Source organism: Vigna angularis, chromosome 8 (assembly GCF_016808095.1).
Source record: "Vigna angularis cultivar LongXiaoDou No.4 chromosome 8, ASM1680809v1, whole genome shotgun sequence".
In the NCBI taxonomy this organism is placed as follows: domain Eukaryota; kingdom Viridiplantae; phylum Streptophyta; class Magnoliopsida; order Fabales; family Fabaceae; genus Vigna; species Vigna angularis.
Genome location: NC_068977.1, coordinates 4,104,437 through 4,131,196, shown reverse-complemented (window position 1 = coordinate 4,131,196; position 26,760 = coordinate 4,104,437). Strand labels below are relative to the sequence as shown.

The window sequence follows — 26,760 nt, the reverse complement described above, 5'->3', positions numbered from 1 at the left end:
GGCTCTCCGACAGCACCAAACGGATATCACGACAACACCAAACGGATCTCATGAGACTGAGAGAAGGATGTGGGAAGAGAGTGAGAGAAGGACGTGGGAAGAGAGTGAGAGAAGGATGTGGGAAGAGAGTGAGAGACAGACGGATGTGGGAAGAGAGTGAGAGACAGACGAATGTGGGGAGAGAGTGAGACAGAGTGGAGGGTGCGGCTGAATGAGAGGAAAGATGAATAATTATTTAGGGTTTTAAAGTTAAAGTAAAAAGTTAAAATTTTAAGGGTGTTTTTGTCGTTACAAATTTTATGGGGAGGTGCAGGGAGTATCGGTGGTGGTGGAGGGAGCATCCTTCACCCCTGGAACGCTGCTACTGCAGCAAGCACTGGATGATGTTCATCGAAGAAGAATGGGCCGCTGCTGTGCATTACTGCCATTTGGAGTAGATGTTGATTTAAGAATTGGGTCGCTACTGCAGATTGAAGTTCGGGCCACTGGCTGAATATTAGGCTCTACTGGGACGCTGTCGTTTTGAGGTCTGAAAGTGATTTGGGATGAAATTAAGTGGAACGACATGCGTTTTGGTGCGTCTTGGTCAGCATCTGCCTTAGGGGTCTCCTACCCTCATTCTCAATTGCAAAACACTCGAGCTAGGAAGTTTCTTTCCTTATTTTTTAGTGTACCAGCAGGGACCGGACGCCATTGATGACAAATTTATGAACACCGAAAACGGCACCACAAACTTGTTTAACAATCGGCAAGTGTGACCGAATCGTATCAAGTAATAAACTCAGTAAGACCAAGTATTGTTTTCCCAAAGGACTCACGGCCTAGTTAGTTATCTAATTTGTTGATTATTTAAGACTTGTGAACGATTGATTGTAGGTTTTTTAATGCAAAAGACAGTAATTAAATATGTATGCATGAATGTGATCAATGGCAAAAAGAGTAAAACAAACACGTAATGAATTATATGGATGAGTATGTTGTTGGGGTTATCAATTTCATCTTATCCACTCTCATATACTTTAGGAATTCATCAATCTTCTCATCAATGTTAATGCCACTCTCTAAATCACCTTGTCAAGAAGGCCTATCCTTAATTACGAGTTCATACAATTCCTAGCATTCCAGTAATTAGTTCTGAAGTGCAGGAGCTTAAAGGCAACCAATATGCTATTGGGAGAAATTCCCCGGATCTAGACTTCCCCGTACGTTCCCATATCGACAAAATCAATGATCATGACAATGAATGAGTTAAACAATCCAAGCATTAAGCAAAGAGGAAAAACCCTAGCTACTGATGAAAGAAAGCATGTATCTCAAATAAGATGTTTAAACACAAATTCCATATATGAGAGTTTCACAAGATTACATTGATTCCCCAACAAAAATACAAGGTTTAGTTCACCATATTCATGGTGAATCTAGATGAACAATAATGAAAGAATGAAAGATAAAACCCGAGAAAGGTAGAGAGGTAGCCTGAGCATCCAAGATCTTCCTTCAAAGGGGTGGAAAAGAGAGTGTTTGTTACGTCCCAGCCAAAGATACAAACCCTAGGATGTCCTAAAGCTTATATACTATTCTAAAAATACAGAAAATTAGGCCCCAGCCCATAAAACTAACAGAAAACCGGTCCAAGCCCACTTAGAATGGAGCTCAGCGGTATTTTACCGTTGAGCGGTAATAGCGCATGATCCATTTTGCCCCCAGCTGCTGTTTTTGCCCCTCAGCGGTGATTTTGACACCTGAAAAGTGCCGCTCAGTGGAACTTTTTCTGTATTCTGGTTGACTTTTCAACATTATGGTTGACTGGTTGACTTTTTTGGTTGATTGTTGACTTTTCTGGTTGACTAGTTGACTTTTTTGGTTTCTGGTGGACTTTTCAGCACTCTAATCATTCGGTACTTCATTTCTTCTTTCAAATCATTCAATTAGCCTACAAAATCAAGGGAATCTTGCACAAAACCATTAAATTCACTTTCAACTCTCTTATTCACAAAACTAAAGCAAAAATATGAGTTCAAGCTAGTTTCTGAGTGTTAAAGGTTACTTTTAGTATCAACTTTAAGCATGAAAATAACAGTTTTTCAACTATTATCACAACCCCAAACTTAAAACTTTGCTTGTCCTCAAGCAAACAAGATGTAACTCAATCTTCTACCAATCAATACAATGGTTCACTCCATTCACAAATCCTCTTTTCAAGATAAGTACTTCAATTAAGCTCATGACAAAGACTTCAATCAAGACATGCACATGCTTCGGTGTTCACAAATTCACTTAATATCCAACAAATTCTATTTCTCATGAATGATCAATCAACTAAGCATGGATATTCATGTGCTCATGGAATATTTCCTCACTAGGTAAAGTGTTTCACTCAAACACAAGTGTATAAGAGGTAATTACTCATTCACTCTACTATTACAATGTCACATGAATTGACTTTGCCTTTCATTTAACCATAATCAAATAAATTCACAAGCATGCATCATCACAAGGACTTTTCAATGGCTTACAATGTGGCTAGGGTAACAAGAAAATTGGTTTTTTCTAGATCACAAAACCCTTGAGTTAAGAGCATCATATCGACACAATCATTCTTATTTATTCCCAACTTTCTTTTGCATTGAGCTTTGTTTTTTCTTTTCTTTTCTTTTCTTTCTCTTTTTCTTTTTCTTTTCACATTCTTATTTCTTAGCTCTTAGCTCAATGCTTTCAATTTCCCTTTCATAACTTCCCAACAACCCCAAACTTGAACATTTATCAATACCACAAAATATTTTCTACTTAACTCAAGGTAAAGCTTTTCACAAGGGTTTTCAAATTATGTTCAAGGCTAAGGGTTCAAATGATGGAACACAAAGTTCTCTCTTTTAGTGGGCTAAATTCATGAATTTGGCTAATAAAAAAGTTACCAACAAATGGCCTTGATCATATGATGCAAAACAAGCAATTGATTCAATCATAGAAAACCTTAGCAAAATCATTCATGCTTTCAAAGTAATAACATTCAATAATAACAATTATGGAGCTCAAAACCTCACATAAGCTCATCCACATTCCACATATAACATCCTGCTTAGAATCATAATCACAATATCATGCATTTGTTCACGAAGCTTGTGAATCACCTATATAAGCATCTAATGAGCACATCTCAACATCAATCAATATCAAAGCATCATCAGGCACTACTTATCAAACAACAATCATAAGCAAACCATCATAACAGACAAAGTTTCCAATTGAGTACATCAAACCCTATTCTAAAAACAAAAGTGATTGATAAAACAAATTCTACTCTAGTGCTTTGAAAAACTCAGCCCCATCAATGATGCTCTCTCCCAACCCCAAACTTAGATGGAAAACTAGTGAGAAAGTAAGTAGAAGGGAGATTTTCTAAAGAGGAATGAAAGGAAAAATGTAGAGAACCTTTGGAAAAGTGTTTAGGAGTATGTGTGCAGAGAAGAATCTGAAAATAGAGGCCAAAGCGTGACTTAGGGTATAAAAATACCTTAATGGGGTCGGGTTCCGCTAAGGGGCAACCTAAGCCCATTTTACGATACCACCGCTCAGCGGCACTTTCGTGTTGTGTTTTTCTTCTTCCTAGCTTACCCTAGGTGCCTTCTACTCATGCCCCTCACTTGCTCCTTGCAATTAAGTTCTCAGGTCACTCAAACATTCAATCCCTATCATATAACTAAAGCAGAATCAAAACAAACAATACAGATAAAATCAATCAACTGAGTTGCCTCCCAAGTAGCGCTTGTTTAACATCACGAGCCTGACCCAAGAGTTGCCTCCAGCACCCTTCAGTAGATGCAAATCTTTCTTACCACCACCCATCAGTAGGTGTATACAATCATAGTATCCTTCAGTAGATACTCTTCCGCCTAACATCCATCAGTAGATGTAAACCCTGTAACAAACTTATAACAAAAACAAAAATACCCAAAAGTTCAAAATTACATCACCAAACCAAAAATTAAAAGTTCTTAAATCACTGGGTTGCCTCCCAGCAAGCGCTCTTTTAACGTCACTAGCTTGACCCAATAAAGCTCATGTTCCATCTTCTTTTTCTTCTTTCTACTGAACTTCTTCAGAAATTTGATCAAACCAGGAACCTGTTGCAGTGTCTCAATCATAGGAACTTTAATCTCCAATTTCTTGAAGATTTCCATAAAGCACTTAAATTTCTTTTCCTTCCTATGATACTTCTTTAAATGAGGATGGAGTTTTTCATATGATTCCTTCTTCTTTCCTCTCATCTTCTTTTTCTTACTTTTCCTCTCCCTAAATTTTCTCTTTTTCTTTTCTCTTATTTTTTCCTTCCCTTCTCTGTTTCTTCTCAACTTCTTTATTTTCACACAAATTTTCTTTCTCTCAACCACTTCTTTTTCTTTTTCTTCATCTTTATCTTTCTCACTCAACTCTTCTTTTCTCTCTATCTTTTCCTCATCTCTCCGTATTTTTTTCTCATAAAAAATATTGTCACTTTCAGTGACAATGGCTTGACCTTCCTCCTTAGGGTTAACTTCAGCATTAACCTTAAAATCGTTCAATCTCTGACTAATGTAACGAAGGTTCATCTCCATCCTTTTACATGATGCTTCAATGTTTTTCTGAGTGGAGCTGGACACCTGCAAAAACTGTTGAAGTGTGTCCTCAATTGTTGGCCTTCTTTCCGATAGAGAGGGTTGTTGCTGCCATTATTGTTGTGGATAATTCTCAAATTGTCCGGCAGCTTGCCAAAATTGACTTTGATCCATGCTTGAGTGAGGCTCCCACCAGTGGTTGAGATTACTTTGGTAGAATTGAGTGCCCATATCGTTAAAATTCTTGTCTGAATTACAACCTGCAAGCATAAGGCACAAAACTCTAGAAAATATTTGTTATCACAAAAAGATAGAGAAGATACAAAGAATAAAAGATAAGAAGATAAAAGATAGCAAGATAGAAGATAAAAAAAAACCGAAAATAGAAAAAGGAAAACAGAAAACAGAAAACGAAAAAAATAAAAACAAAAAACGAAAAAATAAAAACAGAAAACGAAAAAAGATAAAAACAGAAAACAGAAAATAAAAAAACAGAAAAATAAAATAATAACCGAAAAAAATAAAAACAGAAAATAAAATCAAATCAAATCAAATCAATTCAAATCAAATCAAATCAAAATAAAATAAAATATAACCGAAAAATAAAAACAAAAAATAAAAACAGAAATTCAAATTTCAAAATTCAAAATTCAAGTCAAAGATAATCAATAATCACACAAATAAACTAGTTAAACCACGAGTCCCCGGCAACGGCGCCAAAAACTTGATGACAAATTTATGAACACCGAAAACGGCGCCACAAACTTGTTTAACAATCGGCAAGTGTGACCGAATCGTATCAAGTAATAAACTCGGTAAGACCAAGTATCGTTTTCCCAAAGGACTCACGGCCTAGTTAGTTATCTAATTTGTTGATTATTTAAGACTTGTGAACGATTGATTGTAGGTTTTTTAATGCAAAAGACAGTAATTAAATATGTAAGCATGAATGTGATCAATGGCAAAAAGAGTAAAACAAACACGTAATGAATTATATGGATGAGTATGTTGTTGGGGTTATCAATTTCATCTTATCCACTCTCATATACTTTAGGAATTCATCAATCTTTTAATCAATGTTAATGTCACTCTCTAAATCACCTTGTCAAGAAGGCCTATCCTTAATTACGAGTTCATACAATTCCTAGCATTCCAATAATTAGTTCTGAAGTGCAGGAGCTTAAAGGCAACCAATATGCTATTGGGAGAAATTCCCCGGATCTAGACTTCCCCGTACGTTCCCATATTGACAAAATCAATGATCATGACAATGAATGAATTAAACAATGCAAGCATTAAGCAAAGAGGAAAAACCCTAGCTACTGATGAAAGAAAGCATGTATCTCAAATAAGATGTTTAAACACAAATTCCATATATGAGAGTTTCACAAGATTACATTGATTCCCCAACAACAATACAAGGTTTAGTTCACCATATTCATGGTGAATCTAGATGAACAATAATGAAAGAATGAAAGATAAAACCCGAGAAAGGTAGAGAGATAGCCTGAGCATCCAAGATCTTCCTTCAAAGGGGTGGAAAAGAGAGTGTTTGCTTCGTCCCAGCCAAATATACAAACCCTAGGATGTCCTAAAGCTTATATACTGTTCTAAAAATACAGAAAATTAAGCCCCAGCCCATAAAACTAACAGAAAACCGATCCAATCCCACTTAGAATGGAGCTCAGCGGTATTTTACCGTTGAGCGGTAATAGCGCATGATCCATTTTGCCCTCAGCTGCTGTTTTTGCCCCTCAGCGGTGATTTTGGCACCTGAAAAGTGCCGCTCAGCGGTATTATTGTCTGTATTCTGGTTGACTTTTCAGCATTATAGTTGACTGGTTGACTTTTCTAGTTGACTAGTTGACTTTTTTGGTTTCTGGTGGACTTTTCAGCACTCTAATCATTCGGTACTTCAATTCTTCTTTCAAATCATTCAATTAGCCTACAAAATCAAGGGAATCTTGCACAAAACCATTAAATTCACTTTCAACTCTCTTATTCACAAAACTAAAGCAAAAATATGAGTTCAAGCTAGTTTCTGAGTGTTAAAGGTTGCTTTTAGTATCAATTTTAAGCATGAAAATAACACTCGAGCTAGGAAGTTTCTTTCCTTATTTTTTAGTGTACCAGCAGGGACCGGATGCCGTACGAAAGGGCATCCACGTCATTGGACCACCAAACGGACCGGCCGCCCACTTTCACCTTATGGGACCCAGGAAACTACCCTTCTGCTTGTTGGTGGGAAGTGTTAGGCATGCTAGGGTAGACGCCCATGTGCCCAAAATCAAGACTCGCCCGAAGCCGGCCGCCCAGGCCGCGGACCCGCTAGGGCCGGCCGGTCAGGAGGATAAGTCCCGCGAGGACGGCCGGCCGTATCACTAATCGACTTAGCTTAAGGTAAGTAGGGGTTAAAAGCTATTGGGCTGAATTTGGTCGTGATTAACTTTTCACTAATCCCAAGCCCATAGCAAAAACTATAAATACAGGGTTGTTGCTCCCTCCACCACCACACCTTTCTCCCTCCACCTCCCCTTTACTAATTTGTTCCCTAGTAATATTTTATTTTTAGGGTTATTATTTTTTAATTTTACCCATTCACAACCTATTTCACTAATAACCTATTCTAGTCCCGTACATGAGTAAAATACTTTTCTTTCATTTTAACATTATATTTCTTCCTTTTTTTCTTTCGTCGTTGTGAGATACTACAAGTTGCAAAGGTTGGTGGTGGCAGAAAGAATTATCAAGCAATCTTCTTCTCGTGGTGTAGTGTAGTGCCTGGAGTGGTGCAGTGCGTGTCGTGCTTCCTCGTATTCCAATAAACCTTGAAATAAAACCCTAGAATAAAAAACGTAACCTTTAAACGTGACATCATTCAACGGATGTCAACATCTTTCAACGGATGTCAACATCCGTTTAAGGAAAAACGGATGTCGACATCCGTTTAAGGAAATACGGATGTTGACATCAGTTGAAGATGTCAACATTTGTTTTTGATGTATACTTCCTCACGCTGGTTGATTCTCTAGACGCTCCTCGATGTTCCTCCACACCACGGCGGCAATGGAAGCTTTCAAACCAAAAAAAACTAGGAAGAAAAAGGAATGGAAGTGCAGGAGGTGTGGAGGTGAAACGAAAATGGGGAAAGGGAAAGAGAGTTTCGTGGGTGGGTGCTGGGAAAGTAAAATTAGGGTTTCAAATTATTTAAAATAGGGTAAAAGTAAAAATCTTTTTAACTTAAGGATATAATTGTATTTAAAATAATGTGGGGAGGTGGAGGAAGTATAGGGTGGTGGTGGAGGGAGCAACACCCTAAATATAGATCCAGGGTGAGTGGTAGATAGGTTGCATTTACTGCACATTTATTACTGTCTAAGAAAAACGCCATAACTCTCAACTGACTTTGGCATCGGAGAATCTTTCGCAGGTCTCCCACCCACGGGCTGAGGAGAAAACCGAGGAGCGAGGACAAAGGATCAGACGTACGAACACAAGCATAAGAGAGTGACGTGGAGACGTGGGACCAGCACAGCCCCTCACATCCGAAACATTTAGCATTTGAGTTTTGTTTAGATTGTATGATATCTGTTCTGTTTAGATTGTAGGAAGTTATAGTAAGTAGATTTTGTTGCTGTTTTGATAGTGTTATTTTCCTCTATTTCATTACATTTCAAATTCTTTATTCTTTTAAGCAGATGTTAGTTTAGATTATCTTTTATTTTAGTTTCGTTCATTTAAAATGTTCTCACCTGTTTAGTAGTTAGTAACTAAATAATTAGTAAATAATTACAAGACCTTAACCATACACTTTAATCTTAATTAGCCGAGTTCTAAGATTGATACCTAGGTTGTCCCTATACTTCATTAGTGGGGAAACTTAGTTTGTTCTGATTTTGTGCGATCAAATATCAATTTAACACACAGTCATTGTGAAGAATAGAAAAAAAATATCTTAGTGCCCATTCAAATAGATAGTAGAAAACGGAAAAAACAGATTAAAATATTGTTGAAGATGACTCGCTATTAAAAACAATTTAAAATTTCTAACACCATTGAATTGAATCTTTTGTGATACGAAATGAAAATATGATTACAAAATAGAAAGTAACCTAGAAAGATCATTGTCTTTGTCTAGGATGCAAAGTATGAGTTGAAGATTGTTCTAGGGACCATGACGCTTCGGAGCAATATCAGAACGGTGTCGCTTGGAAGAAGTTTGAGGTTCAGCATCGAATCTTTGTTTTCGCTTCTGATTTTGCCACTTTGCATTTGCTTTCGAATCGGCTATGGTTGAGCTTTCTTCGAATTGAAAGGGTTCCGAATTGGTATGGTAATAAACCCTAAAAGCTATTCTGCGTAGGGTTTAAGCACTTACTAGACCTGTCAAAACAACCTATTTTATAAGTTTTGGTCCTAGCCCACGTGGGTTGGGGCCAAAAAAGCCCACAAGACAAAAAAATAATCATTAAAAAAGCCCATAGGGCCAAATATCCCTAAAGCCCTATGGGTCAGGGCTAGCCCATGGGCTTTCCTTTTTACCATGAAAAAAATATAATAATAAAAGTAGAAACAAAAGATAGTCAATTCTACAACAACAAACCCAACCTCAAACCTAACTTAAACTGCATAATAGAAACACCTTTGCATAGAAACATATAACAATTGAAGGTTTATGTTTATGATTAAATGTTGAAACAAAAAGCATCATATCCGTAGAATAAAAAGCATATCCAAATTTTTTTTCTTACTTACCCTTGTCACTGTTCTTGCTTATTATTGATCATTGTTTTTTACTAGATCTTGCAGCGAATTGCCAAATAGAAGCCACTAAAGCATAATCTAAAAAATCTAAATTGAGAACCAAAAAGATCAGGAGAAACACTCTTGGTTCTTGCTTTGAATCGAAGACTACTAAATACTATATGAGATTAGAAAGTAGTTAATGTTAATTAAGATAAGATTATTTTAAGAAGACAAAGAAAAAAGTGGTAGAAAAAGAAACAGAAGAGGAAAAGGGATAATAAAATCAAATGACAAGTTGACCGTGGATATATGTAGTGGTTTCCAGCCTAATTGGCTTAGATTAAAAGGAAAATTGGGTCATGGAGTTTATCTTGTTTTATAGAAAAACTGGGTCACAATAATTCTTAGAAAAAAAATTCTACAACATTACTACCATGGCTTTTGAAATGGAAACCTGTATTGAAGCTGGTACAAAAAATATGTATAAGTGTACCTTATAACTAGTTTGGGGGCAATATCTGCATTACACTTCAATCAAATACCCTTGGAACTGAATCAACTACACTCAAACACCAAATTCTTGCTTTTACTAGAAACTTTATAATGAATAATTAGAAATTGATGCTCCAAAGTAACACGACAGCCCATTCCACTTGGTTACCCAACTGGTTCTCTGGATTGAATCCCATTTAAATAACCTTAACTTCAAAGGAATTATTTGAAAGAAAGAAGATTCTCACTCAATTGATTTTTCCTGAAACAGTACATTAACCTCTGTATATAGAGAACTCTAACCCTATAGTAATAATTACAGAGAGATCTCTAAAATCTTCTAACAGTTTCTACTAGTACACCCAATCTTACTAACAATACCTTAGAACCTCTACCTTTTCTGTGATGACATATTATTTAAGTTTAAATTTAAATAGGATTATTGTGATGCAAATTTAGTATTGCAACTTAAATTTGTTGCCAACCTTTAAAATCTTTTACGTTCGCACATCCCAATTAAAGATGGCCTAGTCCCTATTAGTCAATTAGCTGGATTGTTAATTAGAGAGATAGAAATGACAAGATATAAATGATAGGAAGAAAAATAGAAATCAATCTTTTCTTTAAGAGTGGGAATTGACTGAATAAGTTTCTTTCCAATATGCATTATATGTTGATGGAAAGACAGGGTGACTTTTGTAGGTTTGCCAGTAAACATCATCTTGAAGCTATATAAAGTAAATTCTTATTCATCATGAGCAATTTTGTTGTTCACGGGATCTAAACTGAACCAAAAATGAGGTGGAAGGTCCTTTACCTCAAGGACAAACGCCCCACACTAGGAGGACGCCTAGTTAGTGTCTATTATGTAACTCAACACTAGTAGTACCACACTACTCAGATTCTCAAAAGTTTATTAAAATCCAACCTTTCACCCTCCTTCTAATGGGATCGATTTGATTTCTTTTGGCATGAACACGATAACCTAAAAATTCTTCACTAAATTCACACTGAGCTGACTCAAAGAGTCTACTCTGCTTCTATACAATGGCTCAATCTTACAAACACCAAAATCACTTCTCACAACCACAAACTTACATGTGGATAAACGGGTGCTTCACCAATAAACACATTCAAGATACTATTTCTGGTTCACACTCATAAACATAGAGAGAGAAATAAACATGAAGTAGGTGAGAAACGAAGTGGGTACCTTCAAAATGGGGAGTGTGAAATCGAGAAGCAAGAGGGTGATTGAGAGAAAGGTCGAATTGGGTTTTGCAGTTCTTGCAAGTTTTGAGGTTGATGCTGCCGTCGACTACGGTGATTGAGAGAAGGGTCGAATGTTGCGTCAACTCTAAGCTCAACAAAGTGTTTGTTTCGAAAAAAATGAAAATACTTCGTCGCACAAAAAAATGGGGCTAAGGGCTAACCCAGCCCAATTCAATCTCAACCCATAAAATAGGGATGTAGGGCCCTCGGACGTGGATTAAAAACAAAATGGGCTTATTATAAAAACGGTTGCGCCTTGGGGTTAAAAAGAAAAGGTTGTTTCAACATTTCATCCTCCACCTTCGAATGTTTCATTTTTAACTTTCTAACATCTTATCTTTCATCTTCGATTTTTTTAAAAATTTATTTTTTTAATATTAATAAATATGTTTATTTTCTTCTCTTTCTTATTAAAGACATTTATTATTTTTATTTTCTTCTCTTTCTTATTAGGGTTAAATATGTTTTTAGTCCCTTAAGTATCACTCGATTTTGGGTTTAGTCCTTATTTGAAACTTTGATTGTTTTTAGTCCTCATAGTTTTGAAACTATTATAAATAGTCCCTAATTTTGGATGGCGTTAACTTTTGTTTGACGTGGCTAACGGCCAACCCACGTCTGTTGCCAGGTATGAGTTTATTCTCTACCACACTTTCTTTTTTTTTATTCTAAATTTGCACACAAGCCCCTAATCTCTTCAATGTTTACAGTTAAGAAGGAACACCGTAATTAGGGTTTAGAAGGAACACCGCAATGAGATTAAGTCATTGGCAGCCATCTCGCAACGTACAGAAACACAGAAGGCGAAACCAAAATCGTCATTGAACCTCCAACGCAAGGCTGCCACCACCTAGCCTCCATGCAACCACAAAATCCCTAAGCCAACCACCTACAAACCCCGAGCAGAAGCGCCACCATCATCTCCTTCAAATCGCGTCGTCATCGTCGAGAGAGAAAACCACAGCCACCAGACGGCGGTTTCATCTTCACCAGACCACCTCGTGCAAGCCAGTGCGTCAACCTCCAAAAACCTGCAAAAATCAAACTAAGAAGCGAGAGACACAAAAAACCCATCACGAAGCCACTATCCCCATTCTAGCAAGTCATCAACCTCCAGACCTAAGAGAGATTTGCGCAACAACTCGCGCCATCTAAGTGCCTCCATAGAAATTCTACTCCGCGATGAAGCAAGTCGGGTCCCATCACGGTGCAAGAGGCACAGACAAGGAGCGACTCCTGGCAGGCTACCAGTGGGAGGGACACATGGAAGAATCGAACATACACCGGAATGAGAGGGATCTAGAGTCTGTATAGGTATGTGACTATACAGTTGAAGGATAGCTTAAAGGAATTGATTTGGCTACTCATATCACCGAAATGCATTTTCAGTAGCTTAACCCATAAGAACTCCATGGTTAAGCGTGCTTAGCCTGGAGTAATTTAGGGACGGGTGACCTTCTGGGAAGTTTTTTTTGTTAGTGAATTATGCTTAATTCTCATTTATTGTTGCATTTTGACTATTTGGGCTTAATTTCAAGACTAATTCTTATTTTAATTAATTTGAATTATTTGGCCTTAATTATTTTAATCATTTTTGTGCAAGACAATTACTGTTGAAAGGTTTTGATGAAGATGGCGGAACGGTCTATGAAGCAGAGTGCAGAGCAGTAGAGAATTCACAGAATCGAACGGTCTTCTGAAGGATTGACCGAACAGTCTGTGATTGAGTACCGAATGGTCTGAGCTTGCTCTGAATGGCCGAACACTAGTGAACCAAATGACAGACCGTTAGAATCGCTACAACGGAATTATTAGCGTGGAACCAACCAAGAGGCGGGGTGAATTGGTTATATACTATTATCGTGCCTTTTATTATTTTTCTCTTAATTTTTCTTACTGAGCAGTTAATTAAATATAAATGACAGAGTAAGGGAAAGAGAAAACTTGCACAGATGATTTTATCCTGGTTCAGATCACTCGGATCCTACGTCCAGTCGCTTATCTCAAACAAGATAAACATTTTTCACTAACACAAAACAGTTACAAATATTAATCACAAAGAAAAACAATTTGTAAGAGTTTAGAAATACCACCTCTCTTGAAACCACAAGAGATGAACTTACACTTCCTTTGAATCTTCACAAAGGATGACCACCTCCTTCGAATGATTCACGAAGGATGATTCTCTTCCAGGCACTTCCTCGGACACACCAAGGATGAACAAGCTATTCCTCTGTCACCGTAGTAGCACTTCAGGACTTTGCAGACAAGAGTTTCCTTAGCTTCAACAGAGTTCTCAAAGAGTTCAGAGATCTTTAGCACAAGAGAGTTGTTTTTGAGATGAAGAGTGAGCCATTTTATAGACTCAACCTAATACCCTTCCATTCTTCGAAAATGAGCCATCTAACGCATTTAATCGATTAACACAAGTATGAATCGATTAAAATGATTACAACGGCTAGTTTGTCAAATATGAAACCCCCAACGGCTAGTGTTAATCGATTATTCTCAAGCATAATCGATTAACTAATCGATTATTATTGCACAACGGCTAGTTTTTCAAATCTGAAAACCCCCAACGGCTATTGTTAATCGATTATTCTCGGGCATAATCGATTAACTAATCGATTACTACAAGCTTTAATCGATTATTACAGAGGCAATTGGGTTTTCAGTGTCAGCCTCATTGTAATCGATTAAAACTGTGTTTAATCGATTAAAAAAACTTGTGGATGATTCCCAACAGTAAATAAATCAAATATGAATTACAAGAATCTACCCTAATACATATTTTAGCATTATTACATCAACTTTGATTATTATAAAAGCTTTATCAAATACAGAGATCTTCAATTTGTCTTTATGGATCTTGACTTGTGCAAATTTGTTCATCATCAAAACTTCATCTTTGCTTTTTGCTAACATTCTCCCCCTTTTTGATGATGATAAAAAATTCTCCTGATTTTAAAGCTTTTTAATAATCTGAAACAACCACAACTCACGAAAGGAGAGATTAATAGAAAAATAAAAAATAGTTTAAACTATCTTACTATCTTCTCCCCCTTTTTGATCATAATAAAAAAGAAAATATGTGCTCCCCCTTAATAAAAGGAAAGTATGCATAGAAAAAAGAAATGAGCAATAACTTTTTATTGAAAATAAAAAAATGCATACAATTATAAAGATAAACAACAAAACAAACAAAGAGGATCTAGAAATCATCACTTGCGTCACTATTAAAGTGTCGCTCTAATCCTGAAATCCTAGTGTCTAGATTTCTGAGATGAGTACATATTTCATTGTGGCGAGTGTTTTGAATGTTCATCATCTCATTTTGGAGGCGAGCCATCTCAGTCATTTGTCTAGAGAGACTCTCTAGACTATATTCCTCATTCATTTGAGATGGGCCAGCAACATTTGTGGGGTCAGGCATGGGGATATTCGCAGCTTCGTCTTCATTTTCTTGCCCACCAATGGCATCCTCATGGTGGATGTAGGAGAGTCCTTGTTGGATAAAACCCATCTGCCTCAGGGAGTTATCTCCAACCTTATGACCCGGAAGGACAGTCTCATGATGTTCATTTGTGACATCTACTCCTTTGTATTCACAAATTTAGGAAACAAGAAGAGGATATGGAAGAGGTGCGACATCTAACCTTTTGGCTTTGAACATTATTGTCTGAATCAGGTGAGGCCAGTTTAGTGGAATGCTCTGAAGTATTGCATACATAATGATGAGATCAGTTTCCGAGCATTGGGCATGATTTGACCCTCTAGGGCACAAAAGCCACACAATAAGGTAGTGCAAGAGGCATTCTTCCATCTTGAGTCCACCAGCAAGGAAGAGACGAGCATTGTGTTGTCGAGGATTGCGGAGAAATGACTGATACACCATTATCTTGTTGAATTGAGCAAAGTCATTCGGAATGATTTGAGAATTTTCTAAAACAGGGACTTTTGCTACATTTGTCCAAATCTCATTGTCCAAGACAATGTCCACACCTTTCACCCTTGTTTGGAAAACCCCATCACGAACCTTTAAATTAAAATAGAAGATGCGAACAAGATCCGGATAGTACCTTCCACGGAGTTCCATTATGTGTTGAACTCCTTGTTCAATGATGAGATTGGGAAAGGAGAAGTTGTAGTATGTATACCAAGCGAGATCAATGAATTTTTGTTTAATGAGCTTCCTTTCCTTCCAAAATTGTGAGAATGACTGTTGATCTTGCTCATCAGAAAGCCACCCTTCTATGGTAGCATCTCTTCTGCGAACATTACTCTCTGAAACTTCACTTGTTCTTCGTCTCCTTCTTCTTGAAGGTTCAGCCATTGAGATGGATGGAAAGCAAAGGTTTTGGTGAAAGAAAGGAGAAGACAAGAGGGATATGCTCAAGATTGGTTCAAGTATGGAAGGTGGGGAACAAGTGGGGTATAAATAGGCTCAAGAATGCTTCCCAACGTTCAGATTTTGAGATTTTGGCCGTTAATAGCCGTTGGCAACGACTAGTTTAATGAAAACTGCAACATTGCGTTTTTAATCGATTAAATATGCTTTTAATCGATTACGTAATCGATTAATACCTGGATTAATCGATTAAACCAGTCGTAAATGTACAGGTAACGCTTTTAATCGATTTACACGTAGATTAAACACGTTTAAGCAACGAAAAATGCAATATTAAGTCCAAGAATGCCTATTTTACTATTTCCAAAATGCCTAAATCTCTTCTAAGCTCAAAAAATTTATCCTTAGGTAATGCTTTGGTGAAGATGTCTGCTAATTGATGCTTAGAATCTATGAATTCCATTTCACAATCGCCTTTTTGGACATGGTCTCTAATGAAGTGATGCCTAATTTCTATATGCTTGGTTCTAGAATGCAGGATAGGATTTTTGGTAAGTTTTATAGCACTGGTGTTGTCACACTTAAGCGGAATATGATCTAAATGAATATCATAGTCTTCTAATTGTTGTTTCATCCATAAGATTTGTGCACAACAACTACCCGTAGCAATGTATTCAGCTTCAGTGGTTGATAAGGCTACACAGGCTTGTTTCTTAGAGTGCCAAGAGACTAAGGAACTACCTAAAAAGTGACAGGTTCCACTAGTGCTTTTCCTATCTATCTTACAACCTCCATAATCAGCATCCAAAAATCCTACAAGACTAGGCTCAGCTCCTGAAGGATACCATAAACCAAAGGATGTTGTCCCCTTAAGGTATTTAAAAATGCGTTTTACTGTAGTAAGATGAGACTCTCTAGGGCTTGACTGATATCTAGCACACACACATACACTTTGCATGATATCAGGTCTACTAGTAGTAAGATATAATAGAGAGCCAATCATACCTCTGTATTTGGTCTGACTTACTTCTTTACCTGTCTCATCTTTGTCTAAATAGCAGGATGTTCCCATGGGAGTTGATGCTTCTTTAGCATTGTCCATCTCAAACTTTTTAAGGATTTCCCTGCAATACTTGGTTTGAGATATAAAGGTTCCTTTCTCTATTTGTTTGATTTGAAGTCCGAGGAAGAAAGTAAGTTCTCCCATCATTGACATCTCAAATTCTCCCTGCATGGACTTAGCAAAATTCTCGCAAAGAGTTGTGTTAGATGAACCAAAGATAATATCATCTACGTATACTTGAACAATTAGAAAATGTTTTCCAATTCTTTTAATAAATAATGTTGAATCAATTTTTCCTCTGTTGAAACCATTTTCTACAAGAAAATTGCTAAGACGTTCATACCAAGATCTAGGTGCTTGTTTTAAACCATATAGTGCTTTCTTTAATATGAAGATGTGATTTGGGTTTTTAAAATCCTCAAAACCAGGTGGTTGTTCAACAAATACATCTTCTTTCATATAACCGTTTAGAAAAGCACTTTTAACATCCATTTGAAATAATTTAAATTTCATTATAGATGCATAAGCAAGAAGTAGGTGTATTGCCTCTAACCTGGCAACTGGAGCATATGTCTCATCATAATCTATACCTTCTTCTTGACTATATCCTTTTGCCACAAGCTTAGCTTTATTCTTGGTGATGTTTCCTGCTTCATCCAGTTTGTTTTTGAACACCCACTTTGTTCCAATTACTTGATGAGTGTCTTTTCTGGGAATTAATTCCCACACTTGATTTCTTTCAAACTGGTTGAGTTCTTCTTGCATTGCGATACACCATTGTTCATCTTGAAGGGCTTCTTTAATGTTCTTTGGTTCAATCTGCGACACAAAAGCAACATTCATACAATAATTTACAATATTATTTCTTGTGTTTACCCCTTGTGTGATATCGCCAATTATGTTGTCCAAAGATAATCCTCTAAGTTGTCGCCATATTTTATTTAAATCTTCATCTTCAGGATTGTCATGATTTTTCTCTTCATTTGTCTCCTTTGATGAATCTTCACTTGTTCCTGCATCAGAGTCTTCTGACTCAAGAGGTTTTGCCTCAAGGTCCACAATGTCATCAAAAGTAACATGTATGGATTCCTCTATTGTGAGCGTCTTCTTATTAAAAATTCTATATGCTTTGCTTGTTAAAGAATAACCAAGAAAAATTCCTTCATCAGCTTTTGAATCAAATTTTCCCAAATTTAGTTTTCCATTGTTTAAAACATAGCATTTGCATCCAAAAATTTTTAAATGGGAAACATTTGGTTTTCTATTTTTGAAAAGCTCGTAAGGAGTACGTTTTAAAGTAGGTCGAATTATCATTCTATTTAAAACATAGCAAGCAGTACTCATAGCATCAGCCCAAAATTGTTTAGGAACATTATTTTCATTTAACATAGTACGAGCAAGTTCCTCTAAGGTTCTATTCTTTCTTTCTACAACTCCATTTTGTTGGGGAGTTCTAGGTGAGGAAAATTTATGAGAAATACCATGTTCTTCACAAAAACTTTCAAATAATTCATTTTGAAATTCACCACCATGGTCACTTCTAATAGTTTTTATTCTTAGATCCTTTTCATTTTGAACTAAAACAGCAAACTTTTTAAATTCTTTAAAAGCTTCACTTTTAAGAGTGAGAAAGAAAGTCCAAGTGTATCTTGAAAAATCATCAACAATAACCAAAGCATAATAGTTTCCACCAAAACTTTTTATCCTTGAAGGACCAAATAAATCCATATGTAAAAGTTCTAAAGGTTTTAAAGTATAAACAATAGTTTTTGAATGAAATGAATTTCTAACTTGCTTACCCTTTTGACATGCATCACACAATTTATCTTTTACAAACTTTAATTTAGGTAAACCAATTACTAGATCTCTAGATATAAGTTTGTTTAATTGTTGCATATGTATATGAGCAGCACGCCTATGCCATAACCATGGGTTTTCCTCTTTAACAACTAAACATGAAATATTTTTGTTTGATGCATTTTCTAAATCAATTAAATAAATATTATTATGTCTAACTCCTTTTAATGCAATTTCAGAGGAATCATTCTTAAAAATAGTGCAAGAATTCTTCTCAAAGGTTACCTTGAATCCTTTGTCGCACAGTTGACTTATGCTAATTAAGTTATGCCTTAGTCCTTCTACATATAGCACGTCTTTGATCATCAAGGTGTCTTTGCTTCCTATATCCCATTTTCCAAGAATTCTTCCTTTGTTGTTGTCACCATAGGTAACAAAGCCTTGTTCCTTTTCTTTAAAATTTGTGAACTTCGTCTTGTCTCCTGTCATGTGTTTTGAGCAACCACTATCGAGACATCACATGACTTTTCTTGATTTCTGTAATACCTGCAAAAAAAGGAACAAACAAGCATTTTAGGTACCCAACTTCTTTGTATGGGTCCTTTTGGGTTAGATTCAAATTACTTAGCAACCCAAACGTATCTTCCACTAGAAACACCAAAACGTTTAATTCTGCATTTGTTTGAGGTATGGCCTTTTCTCATGCAGTAAAAATAGGATACAACATTTGTGTTTCTGTTAATCGTTCCTTTTTCTACCCATGCTCTGCGAGTTCTATATTTATTTTTAGGAACAAATTTCTTAGCAGCTTTATTTTCAGAGATTTTACTACATTCTCCAGTGGTTGTATTTTCAGAAAAATATTTGAATTTTATGCAAGATTCACATTCATTATTAGCAATATATTTTTCTTTTTCATAATATAAAACTTTACTTTTCAAATTTCTGATTTCTTCTGCTTGATATAACAATTTATTTTTCAAACTTCTGTTTTCTTCAGACAAATTTGTAAATTCAGTTTTCAAAGCATCATTTATTTTAGAGAAATTTTCAGAAGTAAACTTCAAATTTTCATTTTCTTCAAGAAGGTTATTAAATTCAGATTTTAAATTTTTAAAATCCTTTTTCAGCTTTTTATGAGAAATATCTAATTTTTCAGATTCAATTAATAATGCAGCATATGTTTCATGCATTTCATCTTCATCAATGTGACTATCATTATCAGAATAGTGTGAATTACTTACTTGGCTGACATTATCATCATCTGCCATCAAACAGATGTTTGCTTCTTCATTTGAGTCGCTTGAATCTGAAATGGTCTCATTGTCGTCTTCCCATGCAATGTAGGCCTTCTTTTTCTTGAAGAATCTTTTCTCCTTTTTGTCTTCACCCTTCTTTTGATTTGGGCAGTCTGCTTTTAGATGCCCCTTTTCTCAACAGTCGTAGCATCGGTAATTTGAGGAAGATACTTGATTATCTTTCTTTTCGTATCTAAATCTTCCTTTACCTTTAGACTTCATGAACCTGTTTAACCTTTTGATCACAAGACTTAAATTTTCTTCTTCGTCTGAGTCTTCATCTTCCGATTTAACTTTGCTTCTTTCAACCTCTGACTTTAATGCCAAACTCTTCTTGTTGTTTTTGGGTTTTGCTTCTTCTTCATCAAGTCTTCCAAGATCTAGTTCATGTTCCCTCAACTTTCCAAAAAGTGCTGCCATAGTCATGGTGTTGAGGTTTTGTGACTCCGAGATTGCAGTCACCTTTGGTTGCCACGACCTGTCTAAAGACTTCAAGATTTTAATGTTATGTTCATCGGTATCAAATGACTTACCCAGTCCAATGAGATGATTGACAATGTTGGTGAAGCGTTTTTGAACGTCTCAAATTGTTTCTCCTTGCTTCATCCGGAACATTTCATACTCTTGGATTAAGGAGTTCTTCCTTGCCCTCTTTACATCATCTGTTCCTTCATGCGTCACTCTGAGTACGTCCCACATTTCTTGAGCAGTTTTGCATATAGAGACCTTGTAGAACTCATCAACAGTCAACGCTGATGCAATGATATTCCGGGCTTTTACGTCATTCTGAAATCTTTTCTTTTCTTTAATGGTCCATTGACCACGGAGCTTTGGTTCCTGTGTATTGTCAGTAGGAACAAAAAAGCCAGACGCAATAACATCCCAAATTTCACAATCAATAGATTCAATAAATATTTGCATTCTTACCTTCCAGAATGCATAGTTCTCACCTGTGAATAGTGGGGGTCTATTGATTGATGCATCCTCTGCAAAGGTTTGATGTGATCCTGCCATTTGAATGACTATCAAAGCAAGCTCTGATACCAATTGTTAGAATCGCTACAACGGAATTATTAGCGTGGAACCAACCAAGAGGGGGGTGAATTGGTTATATACTATTATCGTGCCTTTTAGTATTTTTCTCTTAATTTTTCTTACTGAGTAGTTAATTAAATATAAATGACAGAGTAAGGGAAAGAGAAAAATTGCACAGATGATTTTATCCTGGTTCAGATCACTCGGATCCTACGTCCAGTCGCTTATCTCAAACAAGATAAACCTTTTTCACTAACACAAAACAGTTACAAATATTAATCACAAAGAAAAACAATTTGTAAGAGTTTAGAAATACCACCTCTCTCGAAACCACAAGAGATGAACTTACACTTCCTTTGAATCTTCACAAAGGATGACCACCTCCTTCGAATGATTCACGAAGGATGATTCTCTTCCAGGCACTTCCTCGGACACACCAAGGATGAACAAGCTATTCCTCTGTCACCGTAGTAGCACTTCAAGACTTTGCAGACAAGAGTTTCCTTAGCTTCAACAGAGTTCTCAAAGAGTTCAGAGATCTTTAGCACAAGGGAAGAGTTGTTTTTGAGATGAAGAGTGAGCCATTTTATAGACTCAACCTAATACCCTTCCATTCTTCGAAAATGAGCCATCTAACGCATTTAATCGATTAACACAAGTATGAATCGATTAAAATGAGTACAACGGCTAGTTTGTCAAATCTGAAACCCCCAACGGCTAGTGTTAATCGATTATTCTCAGGCATAATCGATTAACTAATCGATTATTATTGCACAACGGCTAGTTTTTCAAATCTGAAAACCCCCAACGGCTATTGTTAATCGATTATTCTCGGGCATAATCGATTAACTAATCGATTACTATAAGCTTTAATCGATTATTACAGAGGCAATTGGGTTTTCAGTGTCAGCCTCGTTGTAATCGATTAAAACTGTGTTTAATCGATTAAAACAGCTTGTGGATGATTCCCAACAGTAAATAAATCAAATGTGAATTACAAGAATCTACCCTAATACATATTTTAGCATTATTACATCAACTTTGATTATTATAAAAGCTTTATCAAATACAGAGATCTTCAATTTGTCTTTATGGATCTTGACTTGTGCAAATCTGTTCATCATCAAAACTTCATCTTTGCTTTTTGCTAACACAAACATCTGTTGTCTGAGAGTGCATTACCGAACGGTGTGCTAAAGATTGCATCGATCACCAGCGAACTGATCTGCTGAGTGCTAATGACCGAGCACAAAGCAACCGAACGACAATCAACTATTTCAGCATGCACCGAACGGCCTGGAAAACATGACCGAACGATCTGTGGAACCATATACGAATTGTAGTGGACACCGAGCCATACTGAACCGAACGGAAAAGCCTTAGTGCATGAGTTTCTTTTAACCGAACGGTCAGAACTACTACACCGAACGGTCACAGAGCGAACATGCAGAGCTTCCTAACCGAACGGTAGGATAGAGTGATTTGAACCGAACGGTCTACCAAATGATAAAACAAACCCTAAAATAAAAAACGTAACCTTTAAACATCCTTCAACGGATGTTAACATCCGTTTAAGGAAAAACGGATGGAAAAATGGATGTTGACATCCGTTTTACCTTAAACGGATGTTGACATCCGTTGAAGGATGTTGACATTCGTTGAAGGATGTCACCTCCGTTTAAAGGTTACGCCTTTTATTTTAGGGTTTTATTTGGAGGTTTATTCGAATAGGCACCTGGAGGAAGCAACACACGCACTACACCACGAGAGCGACACTACACCACGAGAGGGAGACTGCTTGATAATTCTTTCCACCACCACCAACCTTTGTAACTTGTAGTATTTCACAGCGACGAAAGAAAGAGAGGAAGAAATATAATGTTAAAATAAAAGAAAAGTATTTTACTCATGTACGGGGGACTAGAATAAATTATTAGTGGAATAGGTTGTGAATGGGTAAAATTAAAAAATAATAACCCTAAAAATAAAATTTTACTTAGGGACAAAATAGTAAATGAGAGGTGGAGGGAGAAAGGTGTGGTGGTGGAGGAAGCAACACCCTTTTTCAATCACCACTGGCCCGTTTCAATGCAAGAGACTTCTTTTCCTCTCTGCACAGCATCGACCCACCAAAAGCAGTCCAATTCCCTGACAGCAGCTCACATATTACTTCAGCTTTTAAGTTGTTCTTGGCCCATTTTTATTTGGCCCACTCAGCAGCATCAACCCAATCTATCTAAGCCCAAATTCTTCTTAAGCTCAATACAGTCCAAGGTCCATGCTAGCTTTCCAAGCCCAATCAGATCCAAATCCTAAAAAAAATGAATTAAATGGTTAAAATGCAAATAAGAAGAAAAAAAAATTAAATTAAAACCTAATTAAAAACAAAACATTTTTATTGAATGAATTTCAGAAAAATACTAATTTCCTAATTATTAACAAAGACTAAAAAATATACTCCTAAAACCTATTTTTAATTAAAATTCTACAAATATAAAGAATTAAAGGAAAAACCTAAAACTATCCTAATTCTAAGCAATTAAAAACTAAAGAACCTTAAGAAAAGAATTTTAAAAGAAAAATAGGCAAATTTAGAGTGTTATCAATGGGCAACACATTGTGTGCACTCATTGGAATGATTGTAAAAAATGCACAAGATGTGGTTAACGATAAGGCAAAGGAATATCTAATTGTAAAGATTACAATAGCAGATTGCAGATAGATGCTATCAAAATACATCAAATATATATTCCATAGCAAATGTGTCATTTCAAGCCGTTCAATAATGAGAAGTTGTACTTTGTTGAGCGATTTACTAGATAAAATAAAAAAAACCTTGGACGATGCATAATAATGGTACACAATAGTTGACAAGACACAATGAAGAGGCTAACTAAGAACTGGTGATCAACATGACCCACTCTCTTTACTGGATCACAAATATGCTTTTTTGAAATCATCAATGGTTCTGATGGACCAGGCGCTTTATTAACCCTAAATTGACAAACACTCTGAAAGAGTACGACAGGGATATGTAATATTTGACCCACATCCATTGGGAATTGAGCCTGTTTTCTAGAAACTGTAACTAGTACTTTAAAACTCATGAGAATGGCTAACCCAGGATCAGGAGTACTGACAGCTGTTCCAGATGCCAAGTTATCATAAAAAATAGGAAAATGATACTTGAACAACCTCTTTTGACAACATTTAGACACGAGACACGTGTCTAAATGTGAGTGGTCCCCGTGGAAAATGAAAAACGAAATGAAATCTGACGTGGAAAGGGAGCGGGCAGGGTTTTCAAGTTGGCGTTTCAAATTTCAAATTCATTTGGAAGATTGTAGAGAGAGAAGCGCGAACGTTGAGAGGGAGACTGTGACCTAGAGAGAGAGGCCGAGAGAGTTGGAGAAAGGGAGTTCGAGAGAGAGAGGTCCGACGGAGTGCTTGCCGGAGTGCCGTCGGACAACGTTGAAGGCCGTGTCGGAGCTATTCAAGCCCTATAGCCGGTACCGATTCACGGTCGCCGTAGCTCCGACGTTGGCCAACGAAGCGAAGACGGGATCGTGTTTCGTCCGGCCCTACGAAGTAGGGGCGCGTTCAAGGTCTCGCTTCGTCCCACCTGCTTCCGTCCCTGTGCCGGAGTGCCGTCGGAGCATCGCCGGAGTGTGGACTGTTCGGTGGACGAAAAAGAGGGGTTTTCCGGGTTGTTAGTCTTACCCACACATTTTTCTTCGTCTCTGTTCCAACCGGCACACCTTGTGTTCACTCAAGGTTCGTCTTTTTTATTCGAGTGGATTGAAGCTTTAATATAATATATGCATGATGTTGTTTGTGGATGATTTTGGTTATGTATGATCCGTTGTCTGTAAACTGTAATAATATGACTTGTTGGATAAATTAAATGTGTGGTGATTGATACTATGGACACGAGAACATAAACATTATTCCTTTGACGATACTGAAAATGTTTACGGAAAAAGTGGGAAAATTTATGGAATAAATTTCACTTTTTGTGCTTTACCCGTAATCTAGATATTTGATAAGTTATTAGATGAAATAAATGTGGTGGGATGACTTGGGATTTTAGAAGGTCCTTTGATATAATTAATGATATTGTGTGTGTGGTTGTCCATTTCATGTTTATCCTTTACAATTTGACATATAATTGAATTCTATTGCATTTTGTTGTGTTCATGATTTTTATAGATGTTGTTTGGTTAATCTTACATTCTTGTTGTAATTTTGTTGGATTGGTAGTATGTTGCATTTGAATGACTACTGTAACTACTTCCAGTCTAATATCATCGGATTTCATGACATTGTTAATGTCGAATTTGTTAGTGCAATTACATTTCATTTAATTAATTTGGACAATATGTTTATGGTTATTCGTACTTTATGATGTGATATTTTATTTGTTGTAGTTGTTTGTCCCAATTATCCATGACGGGCATTGGTGGTGCTACGCTGTGAAGATTCCATCACTGCAAATGTTTGCACTGGACTCTTTTGGGCACAAAAGAAAAGAATGACAAAAGATTGACAATGTCATTGTATGTGTAGTAATTGATGTTTACTTTGTAATTACAAATTTATAATGGGAGAAGACATTGTGCTTTCTGTGCCACAAATTTGTTAATAAATTCCTAAATAAGTGTTTCCAAATTACTCAGAAATTGAAGAAATGAGGGAGAAGACATTAGGCACCCCAAAATGAGTGTGGTGTACCAAGTTGACCTTTATGTGCAAAAAGTTATACCCAAGTACCCACTTAAAAAGCCGAACGATAATAACAGTGAGACCAAACGGTCTCTGAAAAAGGGCAACAGCGGAAAAGCATAGGAAAATTGTAAACCGAACGTTCTTGACCAAGCGATAATAAGAATACAGTGGAAGCACCGAACGGTATGAACATTAGCATGAAGGAAGGAGCCGTTCGGTCTCTAACAGACCGAACGGTATGAACATTAAGAACGAGTGGTCTCAAAACAATAAGCACGAACAAAGAAGCCGAACGGTTCTAAAGAGTGACCGAACGGTATGACAGGCAGGAACAGTAAACGCGCACAGAAACGTAGTTGCAGTGAATTACAATGCACAAATTAAACTTAAGCATAAAACGCAAACCCAGAAACACAAACTTGAATGGAACCAGCGACTAAAAGCAAGCATGAACAATAAAATCCTACCATGGCAGCGTGAAAGAGATGATGAACAGTAAAACTTGCACAAACAGAGAATCCAAATTACAGTTTATGGAAGAGGTATATAAATGCAAAAGTAAATGAGCACAAGCTTAAATGAAAGATTTGCAAAACCAGATGATGAGACATCACGAACTCAAGCAACATCATCCTCTCATCCAGCAGTGATTGGTTTCCTTCATCCTCCAACCTCTCATTCCAAGCTCTCATTCACAGCTCTCCAAAGACGTTCCAAGCGAAACCATTTGCAGCTGGATGTGTACGTACGCGGTGGCTAGTGAACGTGCGCCTCCAAGTTGGCAACTGGATGCAGTCCTCCTATCTCCAAAAGCAACGTTCCAAAGACCAAGAGCCAAAGGTGAGAGAGTCCGTCTGAGAAGTATATGGCAGCTGGATGTGTACTGAGGTGTGGCTGGGTGCAGTTCTCCTCTCTCAAGGCAACGTTCTCCAAGAAACAAAAACAATATGAGAGAGTTCTCCTGTCCCCATCTGCATGCTGGATGTGGCAGTTATCAGTCCCCGAGCATGAATGAGTGCAACCTCTTTCTTTTCTATTTTCTTCCTCCGGACCATGCTGGATGTGTTTGTTATTCTCTTGGGGCGTCAGTGTGCAGGCCATGTGTCTTCCAGTTGAACCAAAGAAAATAATATCTCTCACGCTTCTTGTATGCTCTGCTGCCTCCAACGTGTAGTGTGCTTCTTGTTCCAAAATGGAATGCACCGTGTCCAGCTCTACATCACATGTACACCACTTCTTGCTTTCTTCTGTTTTCTCTTCGGTTGGAGTGCTACATTCCCTTCTTCCGTGGGCCTCATTGCCTTGGTGCGGGATGTGTGATCTTGTGTTGGACCGTGGCTTCACTAAGCTGGACAAGCATCAGCTGTTTGGACCGAGTGAACCCTCCCA

General features: G+C 37.0%; 1 long non-coding RNA gene across 1 annotated transcript; it reads right to left on the bottom strand.

Annotated features, from left to right (window-relative positions):
- Positions 1 to 1,295: 1,295 nt before the first annotated feature.
- LOC108343944 (uncharacterized) lies at positions 1,296 to 11,259 on the bottom strand. The gene is made up of 3 exons (XR_001833551.2): positions 11,047 to 11,259; positions 8,708 to 8,978; positions 1,296 to 4,878 (listed from the first exon to the last, which is right to left on the bottom strand). It is a non-coding gene; the product is annotated as an uncharacterized LOC108343944 (long non-coding RNA).
- Between the last annotated feature and the right edge of the window lie 15,501 nt (positions 11,260 to 26,760).